The sequence below is a fragment of the Schistocerca gregaria genome, chromosome 1 (genome assembly GCF_023897955.1).
Source record: "Schistocerca gregaria isolate iqSchGreg1 chromosome 1, iqSchGreg1.2, whole genome shotgun sequence".
NCBI classification, from domain to species: Eukaryota; Metazoa; Arthropoda; class Insecta; order Orthoptera; family Acrididae; genus Schistocerca; species Schistocerca gregaria.
In genome coordinates, this window is record NC_064920.1 from 925,219,455 (window position 1) to 925,237,326 (window position 17,872).

At 39.9% G+C, this 17,872-nt stretch overlaps 1 non-coding gene across 1 annotated transcript; it reads left to right on the forward strand.

The window, feature by feature from the left end:
- The first annotated feature begins 17,018 nt into the window (after positions 1–17,018).
- On the forward strand, positions 17,019–17,092 carry Trnal-caa (transfer RNA leucine (anticodon CAA)). The gene has a single exon. It is a non-coding gene; the product is annotated as a tRNA-Leu (tRNA).
- The last annotated feature ends 780 nt before the right edge of the window (positions 17,093–17,872 follow it).

Below are 17,872 nucleotides of genomic sequence, written 5' to 3' on the forward strand. Positions count from 1 at the left end.
CTAAATAGTCGATGAAAATAAAAATACAGATAGTAAAAGTAACAAAACGCTTCGATAATGAATGTATAGTTGACGCGGATTTGTAAAAGTAGGAAAAAACTTAGGATTATAAGCGTTAACAAAGAAGTAAGTAGAAGGACACTCTGACAAGATAATAGTACGTGACAGTAATTTTTAAATTAGTTCGTGGAAGGCAAATTAAGCAAGTTAAGAGGGAAAATAGACAAACTAAGAGTATTATTCACAATCATAGAACAGTTCTGTTCAGTCGAATACACCAAAATAATAGCACCCCAGAGCATAACAAAATTTATCGTTCGCCGACGTAACTCATCAGCAGGCATTTTAAACTCAATATACCATATCCAAACAAGATTAAAGAAATATCTACGAGGCGTGGATTACAGGAGTAGGTATGCGTTGAAGGTAAACGACCAACAACTGTGAAGCGTGAGGCCTTCTCAGGTGTCTGTTGACAAATCAGTGAGCCGTTGTCTACGTTTGTGAAAAAGGTTATTTTGCCAGAATAATGATAAGCGTAATAACAGAGTGACGAATTATCGGGAAGCTTCACTTTAAACTTATAAAACCGCAACTGAAATCTATCTTTTACTAAAAGGAAAGTATGGAGAACTTCGTGTAACACATACGCAAGTTTTTGACTGGTTAAAGCGTTTTCTGGATAGCCGAGAAGAAGTTGATGATGATTGACGCCCGGAAGCCCTTCAACGTCGAAACCAGATGAAAATGTTAGAAGAGTAAGTAATCTGATTCTGTCTGACCGTCGGTTCAGTATTCGATCGATTGCTGAAACTATAGGAATTGACAAAAAAATGCGTAAAGAAAATTATACATAATCAGCATAACATGAGAAAAGTGAATGTGAAACTGGAACCGAAAATTTCCAAGATACAACAAAAACTGACACTTTGAATAGCATTGAAAATTATCCTCATTTTTGGAAAGAGTGATGCATATGACGAATCTCGTTTTCTTCACGTACGATGCAGAAACTAAGCGCCAATCCTTGTTTTAGAAAGGCCCAGCTTCACTGAAAGCGAAAAAAGCACGAATGAGCAATTCAAAATTCAACACAGGATTCTTGAAGGTTAGACTATTAATCCACATTTATAAGTTGAGGTTCTTGCTGAAGTCCGTGAGAAAAATGACCTGAATCGTGGAAGAACAAGTTATGGGTTTGTAGGGAAGCAACATACTCACGCATTATAAAATTCACATCAGTCTTTCCATTGTGTGCCAGCTCTGACTAGCTCTGACGTCATAAATGTTGCGCAATACTTTAAAATGAAGCAAATAACCTGAAACGTTTCTAGCAGGTCAGGAGTAATACAAAATCAATATGTGTTGAATATCAGTTCAATAAGTTTAACTGCCGGCCGCGGTGGTCTCGCGGTTCTAGGCGCGCGTCTGCTACGGTCGCAGGTTCGAATCCTGCCTCGGGCATGGATGTGTGTGATGTCCTTAGGTTAGTTAGGTTTAAGTAGTTCTAAGTTCTAGGGGACTAATGACCACAGCAGTTGAGTCCCATAGTGCTCAGAGCCATTTGAACCATTTGAACCAATAACTTGAACCATTTTCGAAATTTGGACATTTTCTGTAAAAATCATTGGCGCAACAGAAAAGAGCTAGAAACCTAAAAATTTATATTTATATTCCTTTTGCATAATAATTTAGTGGAAACAGTATTTTGGATCTCGCAAATTAAAATTTTAGTTGAAATTCATGATTTTCTGGTTTTTGTCTTAGAAATTAAGGAAGCAAGATAGATTAAGTAGGCGAATAAATAAAGCTAGGATGTTTAACTTTATGTAGAAGGGAGATCCGCTGTAATCATAAAGATGTGAAAAGTTTCAACTGAATAATTATAAAACTATAGCGATAGTGTATCTCCAAAGGGGAAGTTCAGAGCTCGTGTACTGCGTGTAGTATAATTAAATTAATTATCTCGCCCAAAATATTTGACTTAGCCACGACAGACTTTTATTATGATTACTTACCTGTGTGCTGATTGCACATTTAAATTGAGAGCTTCATCGGCCATCAGCAAAGGAAGCAATGATTTATTCGATAACTTAAAGTGGTGCATTACTAGCCCAGCGGCTAGTCGGGAGAACAGATTTAATCAGGCGTGCCCTTAGCCGTCCTCACCACGGCTTTATATGTAAGAACGCTGCGCGAGAAGAAGGCCCCACTTCTTTCTAGAGGCTGATTAGCGCACGACCTGTGCCTGAAGTCGCGTCGTGTGGGTATCGTTGATATAAACAGCCTCAGATGCACTAATAAGATACGCGTATCCATGGAATCGTTTTCGAGTGAAGTGTTAATGTTGGGATGACGTTAATTATCTATCTTTAGTTTCCGTATGTCGTATTTTCACGTGCCGCTGCAGGACACACATTCTACCATTATTAGTGTGGCGTTTGATGAACATTATCATCAAATTATGGCGAGTATTCACTTAAACATTTAATTTGAACAGTTATAGTTGCATCAGTGCATTAGATCTGAACTGCTCTGGTAGTTGGATTGTGTGGATTCTTTTTGGTCTGTGACTTTCAGAATATAGTGAACATTTTAGAGAGAATGGTTTTTGATTATGGATCCCAGACAATCTCCTAATTCATCAGAGCTATAAGCTCTAGCTATAAATGTATTTCGAAGATGAAATGGCCACTAGGAATTCTAATTACAGGCTCCACGTTTTGCTAATCACTTTCTGGTTGCCAATATTGTAGTTAGAGAGCCAGTGTTGAGAACGGCAAACAACATAAATAATAGGAACATTTAACAATTATTCCACCCGCCGCCCCCCAGGTTCTGCATTAAAAGCCACCGCCACATACCAGACTGTCTATTAAGAAGTTTCTAATGAAGTACAGCATCTGAGTTTTAGACCACCCACCTTATTCGCCTGACCTGGCATCATGTGACTTTAATTTATGCACCAATGTTAAATCCTCATGAAAAGAAACGACATTTCAGGCCGCTGAAGCAGCGAAAAAAAAATACGGCACTCGTCGTCAATGAGTTCACAGAGGAACACTTCCAGCACTGTTCCCGCCAATGGAAAATTCGCAAGGCGCATTGTAGGGATAGTGTAGGTCAGCATTTTGAGGGTGACAATAACTAATGCATGTTTCTGTAATAAAATGTCTTACAGCACAAGTCCCGTTATTTTATAGCCACACGTATTTTTCACACAAGAAACCAATATAATGTATGTAGAGGGTGAATAAACATCTTCTGCTAACGTTATGAAGAAAATTGAAAAGAAATTTGGCAAACAAGTCAGTTTTATCACTTAAACTGTGCTAATTTCGGAATACAGCTGACTGCATACAGACAATCAACACAGAACTGTAGGATAGCACCCCACGGTATCTCATTCTAGAAAGTTCAAATCCCCTTTTGGCTTCCTGCAGTATCCCTAGAACGCTTCCGCTGAATATGAAGATGTAACGGGATAGTCCTTCCCCAGGTTCTTTAAATGACAACCATTTTAAGCTATAACCCTCCATCTCGTATATCCTGTTAAAAAAATTGTACTTTTTGAACCATTATTATGCTAGATGCCAGCTATAGGTACAGTGGTAATGGCCTTTATCCTCTATAGTTCTTTTATGCCTTATCCCACACTGGTGCAGAGACTGGCTGAAAATTATATTTCTTTACCCAAAAGTTTTTTTAAAGATAACACTGTCCATAATTATTCAAAACATCTATTTAAATCTATACATTTTATGTATTAAAACACAAACTACTAGTTCTGATTCATCAAACAAAAATGTCGTAGATAAAAAACTAATATTGTGCAGTAATTTGGTCATGATAATAAAGTTGGTGCGTAATTTCGTGACTATAAGGGATTGAGGAAAAATGTTAAGTCATATTTTGTTGATTTTGAAGACGATATGTGGTGTGCTATATAGGCTAGTATTTGGGAGAGCAAGTGGTGAAGTGTTTATAATTAACAAAATTAATTAAAGACTGTCATGTAAATTAGCTTTCAAACGTGGGTTGTTGTCAACTAATTCATCAGAAAATTTATGGCTTGTCTAAAATGGACTGAATAAATAGAATTCAATAAGAGGTATCAATACAAAAGCCTTCCCAGCTTGAACATGCACCTTATGTGTAAGCAAGCTTCTAGAAAATAATATTCTCAAATGACATATCCTGTGAGCCGTTTTGTGTCCCACATTTATAGCTGTATGAGACATATATCATAACAGAAACATAAAGAAGTACAATAGCAAAATTTGGTAATTAAATCAATTTACATTTGTCTGCTGAGTCATTTTCTTTTAGCAGCTGTTGTGAGTAATCCAATCATGACCTACGAAAGTTGATCAGTCTGTCTAAAACATAAAAAAGTATTACATAGAATTTATTTTAGAGCTAGTAGTTCACAGCGTTCTCAGAAACACGAAGAAAACGAAAGAGGGATCTGCCAGTTTTTGTAAGTCAGTACCTACCACGAACGAAACTCGTACTCAGTAAATAACGTATTATAGACGAAACATAAAAAATTAAGAAATAATAACTAATATGCGTAGCTCGTAAGCATGTATCGTTATTCAGTAAAAGTTTTCTGTGTTTTTACTGGTTGCCTCTTTGTGCACGAAACTGAAAAACAAAAGTTTTCAGGTAGAGATGATAAAATTTTAGATTCATTAAGTTAGTCTTATGTTTTGTGATAGTTCTCAGATAAACTATAAAGGAGAATCGCTCCTCAAAGTAGCTAGAGTTGTAGAGAATTTGCGTAAATGAAGTATCTGATCCTTAATGAGATATACTCTATTAAATTCCGTTGTTGGTACGATGTAGTTCAAAAACCTGACCAGTACGAAAAACACAGCACGCAGTAAATGATGTTTAATTAACTGTTCGATGAAGCTGTTGCACTTAATCGTATTTTTTTAGATGGAATATGTTATTGTTATCTTATTGGAATTGCTTTTAGACCAAACAGTGAAGCGTCGGTTGTTTATTGCACTAGCCTTAATTGCTATTTTCCGCGTAACCTGAAAAACACATCACTGGACGTGAGGCAATAATGTTGCCCCGCTCTTGTAGCAGTTATTGTTGTCCTTAAATTCTTCCCAGTCAACCAAACGTATTTTTAGGATCTTTCAGTGATTATTGGAATCAGCTTTCCGCAACAAACATGACGTTAAGCACTGAAGAAGCTGCATAAAATGTTGCTTTGGAGGACGGTGGTCGCAGCATGCATTGCATTGAAGTGCTGAGAATCGCACTTTCCACGAATTTCATGCCAGTGAGAAGGTACCGTGAAACTGGAGCTTATGCACGGAAATTGGGATCGGGTTTGAGAAGAGGAATTTCGGCAAGAAATGAGCACTTCTTGCAACTTCAAGCTCTCCGAATCTGTTACACCACCAACGGTGAAGCATGAAATCGGCTACACCAAATTCTGAGAGTCATTCTTAGTCAGAAAACAATCCAAAGAAGGCTACATGAAGCCAATCTTCAATACAGAAGACCTACTATGAGCCCAAAACTCACAGCCCGCCGCCGTCTCTAAAGGGAATATCGCTGCCGAAGATCACAACAACGAGCGCAAGTGCTGTTCACGTATGAGGTACTATTTGGCACGCTATGACCTGACTAGTCTAGAGAAGAACTGGGAAAGATACTCCCTTAGCACATTCTCATCTAGGACGCCAGACGCAATGATGGAGTTGGTCTTCGTGGAGCAAGGGGCTTACAGGACGACGGCATATGGAGGAAATCGTTTTGGGGCATTTTGTACCTTTTTCGCTACGTATATGGAGGTGGTTTTACTCTAAGTACGACAGTGCAAGCTCACATCTTGCAAGAATTGAGCAGCGGTTCTGGCATGAAGCGGGGATTTGTGCTATGGCCTGGTCTGCTCGAAGGCTTGCTTTTAATCTTATTTACTTGAGCATGTTTTGGATAAGCTAGTGAGAAGGGACTCTCAACACAATTCAGACACGTCTACATACTCATCATCTGCATCAATACTTCGCAAGCCACTCAACATTGTGTGGCGGTGGGTACTTCTGGTACCACTAATTAATCCGCCCTTTTCTGCTCCATCCTCAAATGACGCGTGGGAAGAATAATTGTCGCAAAGCCTCTGTACTAGCCGTAATTTTTAGAATTTTCCATTGCGACCATTTCGCGAAACTTATGTGGGAGGAAGTAATATTTTGACCAACTCTTCTGGAAAGTATTCTCGAAGTTTCGACAGTTAACCTCTCCGTAATCAACAAAGACTTTCTTGTATCATCCATGAATCATCTGTAGGTCCTTCTGCAAATCGTTAATGTTTTCTAGCATTGATACCTTCTTATCGACAGCTGCATCATCTACGAAAAGTCTGAATTCTACTAGTGTATGCATTGTAACTGTCCTATTACACTTCCCTCGGATATCCTCGAAGTTATCTGTACACGTATTGATTTTGTTCCGTTAAGAGAGACGTGTCGTGCTCTAAATGCAAGAAAGTCTTGAATTCAGTAGCAAAGTAGTCTGATAAACAGTAAGCTTGTTTTTTTTTTTTCACTGAATGGCAATGCGGTACAGTTTCAAGTGCTTTCCTCAAGTTGATGAATACGGCATCAACTAGAGCGCCGAATAGTGCACGCTGTGGATCTCATTGAGGAACAGAGCGCGCTGAATTCTCTAAAATCGCTGTTTGCGGAATCTATGTTGATTTTCATAGTTGAGATTTTCGTTCTCCAAGAAGGTCGTAATACATGAGCATAAAACATGTTTCATATTTCTAAAACAGACTTACGTCAGTGACGTAAGACTATACTTATGTGCATCTGTCATACGGCCCCTCTTGAACGCGGGAATGACCTGTGCTTTTTTCCAGCTGTTAGGTACCCTTCGTTGCTTCAGCTACAACAAACTGCTGCTAGAACGGGAGCAAATTCTTCCGTATAATCTCTACAGAACCTTACAGATATCGCATCTTTACCTGGTGCCTTTCCACAACAAAGTGGTTGTAGTTGCTTCCTTCCGCAGTGAAACACCGAATCTTGACCTGGTGCCTTTCCACAACAAAGTGGTTGTAGTTGCTTCCTTCCGCAGTGAAACACCGAATTCAGTATTTCGCCCTTCTCTCTGTCGGATGTTCGAGTCCTCACTCTGAGATAGGTGTGTGTGTGTGTGTTTTCCTTAGCATAAGTTAGTTCAGGTTACATTAATTAGTGTGTAAGCCTAGGGACAGATGACCTAAGTAGTTTGGTCCCGTAGAACCTCACCACAAATTTCCAAAAATTTCGCAAACTATTTTCCTACCTTTCTTAACATTCCTTGTAATTCTCGTTGTCATAGATGCTGTCACAGCCCTATGATCACACATGCCCTCTTTGTTAACTAATTCAAGAATTTCAGGTCTGTTTGTTGCTAAGAGCTCTAATCAAGTTGTTTCTCTAAAAGTCTACTCGAAATAATTATCGGGCAACACATTCAGAATAATTTCATACGAATCTCTGTGTGTGGCACAAGTTTAGATAGTATGTCTCTCCCAATCTACAACGTGCAAGTTGAACACATCCCAATTGCTACAGCATGATCGGGAAATTCATTCACGACATTTTGGAAATTTTCTCTAAAGCGCTCTATCAATACATTTTCTGAGCCAGGCGCTCTATAAAGGCATCTGGTTACTATTTTTAACCGACCTTTGATGTTAAGCTTTACCCAGTTTAATATACCTTCGGAATCTGTCATAACCTCGTTAGACATTATCGAATTCTTTACTGCAATAAATACGCTCCCGTCATTGTCGAGTAACCTATCTTCCAGTCTGAATTTAGGATTTATCTGCTGTTCACTTCCGGTTTCAACAAACTTTCTGTTCCTAATAATATCTAGCCATTATAACATTCCTAGAGTAATACAAATCCTCTCACTAGCCGTCGATACTCCTTCAGTTAACTAAAATCAAATTAACCTTTTCTGTTTCCCATCTGCAGGGACGAGCGTTCTCTGAGAACAGTGTGGCTGATGTATCTTAGATTTTGGCAGGCAGTTTGTCTCTGATACCAGGGAATACTAAGGCTGGAGGCGGTGGGTTCCTCTAACATAAAAACGCATATGTGCATGTCACACGTACTTCGCTACCCTAGTAAGTACTTCCTGTATGTAGTTCACGCCTGACGTATTAAGGGGAATCCCACAACTCTCCACCAGATAGCGGTCAAGAAATTCGCATCCAACACCATCGCAGAATCGTTTGAGCCTCTTGTTTAGACCTCTCTGGGAAAACCAGGACACTTCGATCGATCTTGGGAACAATGCTACAAACAATGTACTTAGCCTGTTCCCCACGTGCTATGCTTCATCTAATCAGCCATTCGTCTGTAAGAGAGCATAGACGATCCTCGGGAAGCCCTCCTGAAATAATGGGAGATAAGTCCTCAAGAGGACACCGCAGCTTTCATCACGACAGTGCCTGAAATGTTGCATACAGTGACTGGTAGTAGAGGAGATAATACAAGCTTTTGAAGATGTGAACTGTCTAAAACCAAGCAGAGGTGCATTACCTTCAGGAGCTTCCTTGGAATGTAATGTTCCTCCCACATCTTTCGATCAAATCTTTTACAATCACCGTTTTTCATTATTAGACACCTAGACAGAACAGTGCCACAGTATTTTTACCACATAATATTGTATTAGTGTCCCAAAAATGGGCGAAATTCTAGATAAACGATTTTAACTAATGTTTTAAGAAGTAGGAGTGGTGCATTTTTCGTGCTGATCATTAATTAATAATATTCCGCAACATGTTCTATCTAAAGTGTATTTAGTCTGAAATGAAACTGAATTAGCATGTCCCCAAACTGACTCATAATATTAGAATTTTATCCCAAATAATGGACATTTCTGCAGATTGAATAGGAAAATCTTCCACATCCAACATCACCTGCTTTTTTATTTTATTTCACAATGACCGATGTCGACATAAATTTTGTCATCAACGGATCTACAATATAGCAAAAAATAAAGCCGTTACAAAGAGAATTTATCATTGCATTTTTCGTGCTGATCATTAATTAATAATATTCCGCAACATGTTCTATCTAAAGTGTATTTAGTCTGAAATGAAACTGAATTAGCATGTCCCCAAACTGACTCATAATATTAGAATTTTATCCCAAATAATGGACATTTCTGCAGATTGAATAGGAAAATCTTCCACATCCAACATCACCTGCTTTTTTATTTTATTTCACAATGACCGATGTCGACATAAATTTTGTCATCAACGGATCTACAATATAGCAAAAAATAAAGCCGTTACAAAGAGAATTTATCATTGCATTTTTCGTGCTGATCATTAATTAATAATATTCCGCAACATGTTCTATCTAAAGTGTATTTAGTCTGAAATGAAACTGAATTAGCATGTCCCCAAACTGACTCATAATATTAGAATTTTATCCCAAATAATGGACATTTCTGCAGATTGAATAGGAAAATCTTCCACATCCAACATCACCTGCTTTTTTATTTTATTTCACAATGACCGATGTCGACATAAATTTTGTCATCAACGGATCTACAATATAGCAAAAAATAAAGCCGTTACAAAGAGAATTTATCATTGCACATAAACCTGTACACCAGTGGTAAGAACTACATACAGTAGTCCACGCACCATTGGAAAAATAGTTATTAACATGCGTACATGCTGCCAGTACAGTAAGAACAATTTCCACTCATAGAGAACTACAACACCACTTTGGCTTGTCCAACGCTTGAAAAACAACATATAAAATATCTTATGCACCAACTCTATGCCCAGAAGTGGTGGTAAACATATAGAAAATGTAATCATGGCCCAAACACATCACAGGAAAATCAGAGTGGCCAAGCAGTCAATGGCAGAGAGACTCAGTACATGATCGGGCAACTGTTGGCATATATGTGCACATGTCGTTACTCCACATTCTTAGAAAAATACTAGAGAGAATCATTAACTGACATTCTTACGAAAACTACACTATAGTATCATTACATCATTGAATCCAAATGTATCATATGATGCACCGACTATTTCACATCCATATAGATATTACCTTAATGCAAATACTGCCCAGCCAACTCAAGTGTGTTTAACATACTTATTATGCAATAATATCGGTTTTCAGCCTAATTTTGGTACAATTATTTGTACTATAGACTTTTTGCTTAATTTATGTATCACCACGAGATTCGTTGCGGCTTACTTATGTTCCTCTGGCTTCAGTGTATTCATTTCTTTATTGGTGTATTTGCTACCATACGACCCTTCGTCCCCTATTTTTGTCTACAAATGAGTACATATATTGTATGCAAATGTCTGAATATCCTGACCTGTCTACTTACGTCAAGATGTTGTTGGTGATAATGTGATGCTGCTCACTGCTGTATTTACAAAGTGGTTCGTGTCTGTCAGTTGCATCTCATTGGTTGCACATTATTACAACCTCTAAAACTATTGACTATTTCAGGTGCCACATTCTCCTGCTTTTTACTCTTAGGTGCCTACTGCATATGATTTGTAATGTAGATACATCCTAGTCTTTTAAAATTTGTTACAATGTATTTCCAAAAGTTCCTTTGTATGTCTGTATGGTCCAATTTATAAATAAGTTTTTTTTTTAATGTCTGGAATTGTTTTTGGAAATAGCTACTTTTAAAAAGTTTGTAAATATTTTAAAAAGCTTTTACCATTGAATTAAAAAGTTTTTGTACTTTTTGGAATTACAAATTTTAATTAACTTTATGTGTATGGGTATGTAATTACGTAATCACAATGCTGGTTGTTATAACAGAGTATTATCTAGTGATCAGACTGTTTCTCCGGTAAAGAAGGATCTTTTGTATGCATGGATTTCTGGTCCGTGATAACGTACTCTGTTTATGTACCCACATTATAGCGTGCGAATCATGGTATACTGTCCTATGCAGTATGGAGATGGCAGTATTTGCATTAAGGGCGTATCTGTGTAGATACAAAATGCTTGGTGCATGTCATGGTATATTTGGATCCAATGGTGTAATTATTCCAAGACAGTTCTCATAAGACAGTCAATTAATGATTCTCTAGTGTATTTATGTAAGAAGATCAAATATCAATATGTACCCACACATACAAACTACTGACGATTCATGTAACAACTCGCTGGGCTATTGGCTCCTTACACGCTCAGTTCTTCTGTGATGTGCTTGGGCCACAACAGATGCCCTACATGTTCATCTCCGCTCCTGAGCACACAGTTGGTGCAACGGATATTTTATATTTTCTTCTTTATGTGATAAGTCAATTTTATGTAGTGTCCTATGAGTGGAAGTTGTTCTCATTGTATTGGTGGCATGTATGATTGTTAACATGAATTTCCCAAAGGTATATAACTCTCCACCAAACAGATAACCCCCACCCCCACTCCCCATGGACTGAGGCAGAGTTGCTATTGCCCCCCACAGGAACATCCCTGTTCAGTGACAACTCCTCTACAATATCTCTACTGTAAACTTTGTTCGTACTCTCTACTTCAAAATCATAACTGTTACCTGTGCCACCATCTATATCCTACTGCATCATCCCATCCAGTACGACTGGGATACCTGCAAGGATTCCACTGCTGCCCAACTCGAAAGACGCCCTTATCCTTCCAACACCTCAGTGATATCCACCATGCTGCCGCCCTCATCCAAAAGAATTTGTCAAACGCCATAAATCACCACATTCTGGCAAAGCCCATTATCCACGTCATTCCACATTCCCTCCACGTGCTCTTCTACTCCTCCATGTATCCTGTCGCCAATCCTTCCAGCAGAACCGTGGCAAAGACACAAGTACACACCACTGACAACAATAATAACACATCTGAAATCTACAGACACCAAGAAACGTCAAGTTTGTCGCAAAACATGTACAACCCTCAACAATATACTGCCCATTACCTCTTCCAAGCACTGGAATGCATTTGATCGTCTCACTGGCAGCAACCCAGCAACCTCGTACCTCCTCCAACTTGATAATCACGCCCTGACCGAAAACATGAGCAAAGCCAATCACTTTGCACCCTATCTGGTACCTTCATTATTCCGAACGACTACCACTTCAAATACTCCTCATTCCCGACAGCCCTTGAGCGACCTCCTTCCCACTCATCATCCCCAGTTTCCAGTACCTCGACAACATCGCACATGCCGTCCAGCACAAGACGTTCAACAGATACTCTATGTGAAACGCACCTCCAATAATGCCCCTCCCCCCTCCTTCCTGAAAATCCTAGCTACATTTCATTATATAATTCTTCACAAGAGTATCTATCCTGAGACATGGAAAACCTCTCCAATCCTTCTCTTCCTCAAACCTGGTAAACATGCTACTGACACATCCTTCTACCGTCCCATCATCCTCGCCCCCATGTTTAGCAAGATATCTGAGTCCATACAGTCCTGATGTATGCCTGAACACCTACAACACCTATCATTTCTTGTCCAATATTTTGGCTTCTGTCCCAGTTTCTCCTCCAATGACCAATTCTTGTAAATTATTCATCTCAGATCCCATCATATCAATAACTGCATGTCCAATTTTTGTCTTCCTTGACCTCGAAAAAGAATGTAATCGTGTGGGCAACCCAGCTTCCTCTTTAAGCTCCAGATATATCCACTTCGCATGAACTATGTCCCATAAAGTATGTCATTCTTTTTTCTCTAACCACACATCTTGTAACCCCACCAACATCACCAACTGCTGTATTTTCCATCCTATCCCACCATATGTGTGCCCCAAGGATCTGTCGTCTCGTCTCTTGCATATTGTCTGCATTGCCGATATTTCAAAGTCATCTCCTGCTGATTATTTTATCCAGTGTGCAGATAACACCGCCTTCCTCTCCCTCTCCCCTACCATCCACAAATTGCAATGATCTCACTACCTATATCTGAATCAAGTTATCTCCTGTGTCCTCAAAATGAATCCTCCCAAAACCAAGGCAGTAATTACAGACCAAACCACACTTGGCTTCTGCCCCCACAGCTTTTCCTTACCGTTCACAGTCGTTCTATCCAGCTAACTAACATACTAAATAAGTCGGACTAACACTTGATCACTGACGAGCATAGGAGCTCATTTACAGACAATTCAACAGAAATCGCACAATAGAAAAAAATTACAAAAACAAATTTGGGGCTTGCACTCTTCCACGGTCCTCCCCACCTATAGAGCCTTGAACCCATCCATCCTCTGCTATGCAAATGTGATTTGAACTCCCATGCCTCCGTTCTTTTTGTTACGTCCTCCAGATCCTCCTCCGCCTAGCCTCTCGTATCCGCTTACCCTCCCCCATCCGAATCCTCTACCAGATTACGAAACTGCCCGCTCTGCTATTCCATATTGACCACCTCCGAGTATCCTACATCATCCTGAAACTTGATACTATTCATCCACAAGTTTCCCCTGAGCTCACTAATTCTGGTGCTCTGCTGCGCCTCTAAAGCTACATTCCCCTAACACTGCACCTCCACACTCTCCACCTTCCCCAAGGCAAGTTTATAACCTCAATTCTCCTCTGCTCCCCACTCGTCTCCACCCACATTCGAAGACTTGGTATGGAACAGCATCCCTCTTAACTCCCCCAAATCCCTCCTCCATACATGTGCCCACACAAACACCCTCTTTTGTACTACTCCAACTGCTACGTTCCCATGGTATCCCAATCCCTGGCAGTCTACATCGATTCATCACTTCTCTCACCTATGTCTCTATCTCAACTAACCAATACATCGGCTTTTTGACTCTTAACTTATGCAACTCTTCATCTGTCTAGAATATTTTGTGAAACATTTATTTGTCATTTCATCTGTCTCTATGTTTTAACTAACCAGTAAATCAGACTTTTATATTTTAATTTATGCAGCTGATGATCTGCCTTTTTATTGTGTCATGCATTCCTTTTTGTCAACGTCCAAGTCTAATTTTAAAATTTGTTTTAAAAGTTTCACAAATATGCTCATGTTCAGAAAAAGGACACTTTGAACGGATAGATAGGGCGTTAATATTCACAGGGCATATACATTAGAATGTTCCACAGAAATGAACCATGTCGGCCCGCGGGTTCAAGGTCAACATCAACATCGCGGCGTGTGAACATCTACCGGTAAAATATGCCTGTGGCTCTCCTTGTCGCTTTAACCGAAGGTAACGGATCATTGTGGCTTAAGCAGACGTGCAGGATGCCTCGCAGACGCATGCGCGAACCATACAATCAAATCAGTGAGTTTTAAAGAGGGAGCATTGTTGGCATGAGGGAATGTGATGCATCCAGCCGGGAAATTGCTGCTCGTATGGGACGAAGTGTTTCGGCAGTCAACGGGTGAGTGTACAATGGCTCACGGAAAGTCGTAGAACACAGCGGTATGGGTCAGATTTGCGACCTCCTTGGCTTTGGCGCAACAGCGGAACATTGTAATACATAGTACACTATCAGTCAGTGGCCGTTTGTTACGCCATGGGTAACGTGCGGGTCGTCCACTTCTCCACATAACGTTGACAAATGTGCAGATACATGCTAGTCCGCAATAGTATATGGAACGATGACACTGGGGACAGTAATGGCATCAGGGAGTGTTTTGGGACGAATCCAGGTTCTGTTTGTCTGAAAATGATGACTGCATTTCGGTTCGCCATAGACAGGGACAGTGGCATCACAGTGACCGCATTCGCGCAGGATAATTCAACCCAAGGCCTTAAGGTGCAGGGTGCTATTGGGCACAACCATATATCGCAGTTGGTGCATGTCAAGGTGTAACCTCCCCGTCACTTATCGACCTTAATTACAGTAAAAATTAAACCGCGTGTACCTAACGGAAATTTGGAAACAGCAATCGTCAGAGAAGTTAATCTGTCGGTAAAGAGGAGGAAAGGGTTACATCTGAATGAAAGGAAAAATGCAAATGAAACTGGTGTAAATTAATTTTGAAAGGGGGTAAAGTTAATAAAGAAAGAAAATGTGCGGTCGTTACGTTAACAATTAACTGGCGTTAATTAGATATTTGAGATTTGGGGAAAATTATGGTCGCCAGTCCTATGGACAACTACTATAATAACTGAAAAAGAAAGGTTATTGCACATATCATTAGCACTAAAAGCGTGGGAACTGAAGGTTGATACATGTTGTGTGAAAACTGAATGTTTGTCAGAAGTAATAAATTCCGCTACACTCTGACTTAATTTAGCAAAAGAATTAATAAAACTGGAAGACTGAAAGTTAATTTAGTGACTGAAATTAATAGTGAGCTTTGTTTCTGAAGCACTACGAAACTAAATAAAATAAGATTAGTCTTGGGCTACCTCAACAATCATCTCAAAAGCTACTTCAATCTACGCAATTTAGAAATAAAAGATTTAACTTTCAACTTGAATTAAATTATTTTGACCAATTAACAGTAGTAGAATTTAGTACGTACCAAGCTGAACTGCAGTCACAGGTAAGCTAAAATTTGGTAACAAACCTCGCACTCTTCATTTGTGCTTGTGTAATCTAAATATTGTAGCCCACTACGAATACTTTAACTGAACCTTGAAATTAAAGCATTGAAATCGAATGATATAACTTTAATGCTGGCGTCTGAATTTCAACGACACTCGGGTTCATTCCAGAAAAGGAAGGGACCCTGCTTGCTAATGCAATTGGAACAATGAGCAACGAAGGTTTATGCTAAGTTTCTGTATTTTAGTTATGCAGTTTGAAAAGCTGAGGTCTACCATACAGTCTAAAACTTTACGTGCTTGCAGTCTTCCTTGTTGGTTGATTGGTTTGAAGTCGTTTGCCGAGGAGGTGGCGACTGTCACTCATTGTCGGTCGTCGCTGTTGCAGAAGCTGGACGTTGGCGCGCCTTCTTCTCGACACTGTCACCAAGCGAAACGGGCTCTTGATGTGCGCCAGCTAATGCTTCCCGTACGCGACACCGTATCAGAAACTATCATCGCAAGTCGAGCGCAATTACATGCTGCCCAACCCCGAAAGCGCGGCAACTCGCGGGAGCGTCACACAACACACCTGCTCCACCGCCCTACTCCTGCCAGACTCTCTCTGCCCGCGCTCCATGAGGCAGAGTTAACACTACCATAAATCCTAAACACTTTGGTTCTCCACACGACCTATCGATGTAATCGTTTTATAGCATAGTTTTCCCTAGGCAAGACACAGTGTAAAAATACAAATAATATTTACAAAACAAACCAATTATACATCGACATAAATGCATAAACATATACATACAAATAGTAAAACAATTACAATATATAAAGACACAGAAATGTCATATCTTCAGGTAACAAAATAACGAAAAATATTTATAGTACAATAGATGGAAATAGGAGGATATGCATTTCTGGCGTTACAAAGGGCACTGTGACTAATATGATAGAAGTGAATGACATCCTGTGATCCGTAGCCATACCATTTCTACACAACACCCTAAGCGCCATTTTTCGATAATACAATGCATTACTACGTTTTGCTGCACGAACACAAGCCTTCTTGGTGTCACAAGATCTCAGTCTTTTACCCTGGCCCGCTAGATCACCTAATGCAGAGTTATGACCCAGTGCCAACCACCACAGATGAACTACAGAACCAGGTGAATGCAGCATGGATGGCTGTACAACAGGACTCCATTCGCTCCTTATATGCGTCAATGCCATCAGGCATGAAACAAGTTATCAGCGCCCATGGCGCATCCTCTGCCTACTAGACAACAGGACACATGGTGCACCGAGATGACTGAAATGCTAATCATTTCTGTAGTACATTATAATGTAGATGCCCTTGAGTATATGAACGTGCTCTCTCTAGTCGTTCATGGTGTCCTGTCTTTTCTGAACATGAGTGTAAACTGAAACTTCCTGGCAGCACGCAGGAGATCTTCTGTAAAGTTTGGATGGTAGGAGATGAGGTACTGGCAGAAGTAAAGCTGTGAGTGCGGGGCGTGAGTCGTGCTTGGGTAGCTCAGTCGGTAGAGCACTGCCCGCAAAAGGCAAAGGTCCCGAGTTCGAGTCTCGGCCCGGCACACAGTTTTAATCTGCCAGGAAGTTTCATGTCAGCGCACACTCCGCTGTAGAGTGAAAATTTCATTCTATGAGTGTAAACTGTTGCAGAGCGGTAAGTAGCATCCGCTGACAGCCCAATCCCACACCCCTCAACAGCCGCCCCGCCAATATTGGAAGAGGGCGATAATTAACAATAAAGGAAAAAATGATGTGTAAACTATAGCTTATGTACTTTTTACCAGTGATATACGGGTCTGTACACAGTGGTAAATTCTCTTGTAATGGCTTTACTTTTGGTGGATTGCAAATGAAATGACAACAAGATTCTGTCGAAATTGGTCATTGTGAAATAAAATAAAAAATGCCAGACGATCTGGGCTGCTGAAGAGTTTCTTATTCATCAATGTCAGATCGCCCCCTATGAGCATGTGCAACCCATATTCTGAAGATTCATAAGATCCGGTGGTTGGCAGAAGATGCTTCGCGCCAGTGTTGCTGTTACGCTCATTGCGATTTAAACTTGGGTAATTATTGCGATTTGTTTAATTCCGTACTTGTTCTAAATCTTCACTTCCTGTCATCTGAAACAACATAAATGTAAGCAAACGTCATTACTAATATTACAAACGGAGAGACTTGTGATGGAACTGCCACATACAATCAGGTCAGTTGGGAAAAAGACAAATTTTAGAAAATATTGTTCAGTATCTATAGTTTTCCCCTAAAAAACACTCCATCTGGTCCATTCTTGAGTACTGTTCCTCTCCATAGTATCTTCAGTATATAGAACGTTATGAAGAG